Source organism: Dermacentor andersoni, chromosome 7, assembly GCF_023375885.2.
Source record: "Dermacentor andersoni chromosome 7, qqDerAnde1_hic_scaffold, whole genome shotgun sequence".
In the NCBI taxonomy this organism is placed as follows: Eukaryota; Metazoa; Arthropoda; class Arachnida; order Ixodida; family Ixodidae; genus Dermacentor; species Dermacentor andersoni.
The window spans coordinates 67595617-67599908 of record NC_092820.1 but is presented as its reverse complement, the minus strand read 5'-3'; the positions used below and the strand labels follow the sequence as shown (position 1 = coordinate 67599908).

The 4292-nt window shown below is 46.9% G+C and overlaps 1 non-coding gene across 1 annotated transcript; it reads right to left on the bottom strand.

The window, feature by feature from the left end:
* Positions 1–3709: 3709 nt before the first annotated feature.
* On the bottom strand, positions 3710–3900 carry LOC126535019 (U2 spliceosomal RNA). Its single transcript, XR_007600457.1, has one exon. It is a non-coding gene; the product is annotated as a U2 spliceosomal RNA (small nuclear RNA).
* Between the last annotated feature and the right edge of the window lie 392 nt (positions 3901–4292).

The following is a 4292-nucleotide window of genomic DNA, read 5'->3' as shown; positions in this document are numbered from 1 at the left end:
ATCGCCGATTTTCTGCCCTACGAATTATATGGCCTTCCAAGCTCCAATATTTTCTCTTAATATCAACTACCGCCACACCCTTTGTTCTCTCACCCACACCGCTCTCTGTCTGTTTCTTTACGTTACGCCTAACATTTATCGTTCCATCGCTCATTTGCTAACTTGTGCTCAAGCTTCTTTGGTATGCTCCCAGTTTCTCTGCCATATGTTACTATCGGTAGACTGCAAAGATTGTAGTCTTTTTTTCAGCGACAGCGGTGAGCTCCCGAATACGATTTGGTAATGCTGGTTTTGGACACTCCCATTCATTTCCATTCTTCTGTAAATTTACTTCTCGGAATCCGGGTCCCCTGTGAGTAATTAAGCTAGATAAACGTACTCCTACCCATATTCTAGAGGCTGACCCTCAATCATGAATTTTTGTTCTCTGGACTGACTATTCAAGATTACCTTTGTCTTCCGCATACAATTATTCAACCTACTCTTACACTTCCTCGGTTAACGTCCTCAATTTATTGTTGCAATGCGTCCCCAGCGTTGCTGAACAGGATAATGTCGTTCGCAAGCTGAACGTTGTTGAGGTGTCCGCCGTTGATACTAACTCCTAATCGTTCCGAGTCCAATAGCTTGAATACTCGTTGTGAGCATGCAGTGTCACCATTAGATATTGATATCCTTTTTTTATACCTTTCTGGATAACTCTATTTCCACCTATATTTGTGGATAATCAAATTTGTCAAGACGGAACTATAATTGACATAAAGTCCGAATGAGTCTGGGGTGTTGCGCATACGTGCGCTGTGGCTGAACGTCAATATGGCAGTTCCACATAAATAAAATAATGTTTAGCCGTCAGCCGAATGCTGCAACCGCCACGGCCTCAATGTGAAGTTCGTTCAGTCCTTCAGTACACGGATCTCAGCAGTGAGGAGGACTGCAGTCAGCGCATATACAGCGAAGTCCTCCAAGATCAACTCCTGGCCGTCCGGAGAGCTCACGACATCGGGCAAGCCTTTGGCCTACCGGTGCCTACGTGGGCGGAGCCACTGACTTAGCCTGGGGGCTTCTGCCCTCGGACCCTAGTTTCTCTGGAATAAAATAAAGTTTTTGCCATGCAATGCACTTACACCGCTAGATAAACGCAGATGCCATAGCCTCGTCTAAGCAGACTGAAGCATTTGATCGAACATTGAGCCGCCGGCAGAGCACAAAGGACATCATAATCCGAGTGGCGCCAGTGCTGATCTTGCTGGCATTACGTATGTTAGGGACCAGAATAAGCTTCGCGCGCGCTTCACTTTTTTCACTTCGCGATACCAGGACCCTGTGGCCGGTTTTTAGGGCGCATCTTTTAGAGTCCCGTTCCTGCGTTGAGCGTCGGCGTGCCCCGGCGGCGAAACCGAGCGAACGAGTACAGCGAAAGATGAAAGAGCGAACGCCAAGTGCTGCACGGGATAAAATACGGCGAGAGCCAAGAAAGCGCGAGGAGGAAAGCGGAACAGGAGGGTTCATTAAGAGGAAAACGGAGGAAGACACTCTGAAGCACTAACAGATGCTCACTCATATCCGCGCAACCGTGGCAGCGGCCGCACCGCCATGCGGAAAAGAAAAAAAGACAACCCAGAAAGCTCGCCATCTCGCATAGCGTTCACCACATGCGTTTCGCTCTAAGGATTACGGTCGCGGAAGCTGCAGCTGCCGGCAAGCGGCAATCCTGTGGCCGGTCTATATGGGGTGTCGCGCGTCGAGCCTCTGCTAGTTGGAGCGGTGATCGCCGAGATGCCTAAATATATCGCCAAATGAAAACACTTAAACAGGCGCACTGAAGTTTCGCTTTACGGAGTGTCGTAATCGGGGGTGATTTTTTTATGCTCTCTCGTTTAAGTGACTACTGCGCAGCAGGCGGGGAACACCGTAAAAGGGTCGCGAGCTCGAAGTAAATTGTTGCACCGAATTCACAAACGGCTATGAATGATTTCACGAGTGAGAGGAAGAAAAGGTAGGAAGAACATCGCACAAAGCGACTGAAAGATGTAAGTGACGTCATTTCGCCCAGGACTGATGTTTGTCTGTGGTTTAGAACAAACATATCCAGCCAATCATGGCGACGATGGCAGTCGTCTACTGTTGCTTTTCTTTGTTCTGATATCTCCCCGCCCTGTTGCCTGTTAGTGTCGTTGCGCATGCAAAAGAACATGTAGCGGCGACTTTATGAGCGTAATTCTGTTCTTAATAAAAACAAAGTGACCCCCAAAGATAAGCGTCAGTGTAGTTATTTGTATAAATGTGTATGCGTATGTGTGTTTTCGTGAAGCCTCTGGACTCGACGTAATAGAAGAATCACCTAATTCGTTGCACTTATCCATACATTCCTGAACACCGTAAGTGCGCATATTCACTGCATTGTTAATAAATATCAATTTAGAAATGGAAGCAATATTCCAGGTCGCAAAAAGGGGTGGCACGCATAAGTGTCACGGTATGAGGTGGTGCTCTCTAGTGTGTAGTTCTTTTCACGTCGAACGCATGATAACAATTTGGAGGAGCGGAAGGTCGGCGTCATGTAACACTGCGTTAAACTTATTACACTACGCTTCATGGCAGCATGCATATTCGTGGTCTATTATAGTCAAAAGGTATAGACCAGTGTCACAAGTGTTTTTCGCACAAAATGCATTCCTCACAGTGAAGAGCATCCCTGCACTCTCCTTTAACACTGTACGCTACAAGAGTACTCATGCGGCGATTATTCTCCCCCTTCATGAGATGTATTTTATTGCACAGCATCAAGCTTGTTCGAGCAGTCCCCACGATTTTAGCATCAGTGGTGGCACGTGATCTTATTGACGCTAACTCGTTTATATAGGACATCGTATTGATGTCCCGCTTCACAGACAGGATTTCCGTCCGTCGTAGGCGCACGTTCGCCCACGGTGTACACTACAGGATAAGAAAAGCCGCCGAAATGGACACCTTATCGCTTCTACTTATTGCTTTATAGGAACAATGAGAAACGGTATAATAGAAGGTTGAGGATAAGAGTGCGGAAACAGGCAGCCCATTGCCAAACAGCAACAAGTTTTGATAATGAGAAATAGTTAGGTGCTTTTTCGTTGCTTCATCTCGCGTGGAAAATTATATCCTTGAAGGCGCCAGGAAAACTAATCAACCGGAGTCCTACGAACGAGTAAAAACTCAAACTAAAGAAAAGAACGATACAAATTCTCGAAACACAGTAATGACAAACTTTGCTAACTCACAATAGAGTGTCATGGCGAGTAACTAAGCAGAAGTTCACATCACGGCATTAATGTCACTGCTTACCCCAGCAGTGCACGCCCAATACAATTTTTCACTAAAGCTGCTCAGTGCACTTTGAAATGAGAAATAAGGTTAAGCAACAAAGATATAAGCACGCGCCATCCTCGGCTATTATTTGTAACCTCTGGCTAGTCGGCCACAACAACGCTGATCCGCGTCTGCTCTGGCGGCGCATATAGACAAAATTATGGTCGGAAGTTTCCTACCCCCGCTACCGTAGAAATTCCATCCTACGTCGGCAGCAGTGACGCTGTTTGTTTTGTGAATCGACTTATGCTTACTATTGGCCCAAGTACTGAAGTTCGCACCTGGCTATCGTTATATACACGCCTTTTCAAGGCGAAGCCGTTTATCGCTAGGGTTTCGTCTATTTTCTTCGGCGTGTGCAAAAACCGTGGTCGATCCCGGGGATAATGAACTACCGGGACGACCCGCGGAGGAGGTGAGGCAGGCTTCAAGCACTCCGCCAACTTGCAAACGTAAGTTTATTATATTGTGTCAAAATAGAACCCGCATCAGATATTAAGCTGATAAGAACGCATACTGCACTTTGACCCGAATCGTCCATGTCGAAGTTCGCACCGTGCTCTCATTGTCGACGTTCCAAAGTGCTTGCGTACCTAGCGTATCTAATTTCCTACCGCTCTCCCGTGGTGTCGGTCCAGTCGGAACGTAGCGCGTGTCTTGTTTCCTCCGGCACCTCGGGGCGGCGGTTCCCTGGTCGGCGCGAACGCATGTAAAAATTATGGTAAATGAGTTCGCACCTTTGTTCAAAACTTTGTGTCTCCTCTGTGCCGTGTGCTAAACAGCTTCGCTGGTGATCAATTTTTAGAAGGAAATGGCTCATTATTTTTTCTACTGCACTTGTTTTCGCAGCGGTGGGTATCGCAAGCCTGCTGACCTTGAAACAGTTCAGTTTTGTGAATACGCTTTGAGAGTGCAGCTTTTAGGCGCCATTCATGTGACGAGTG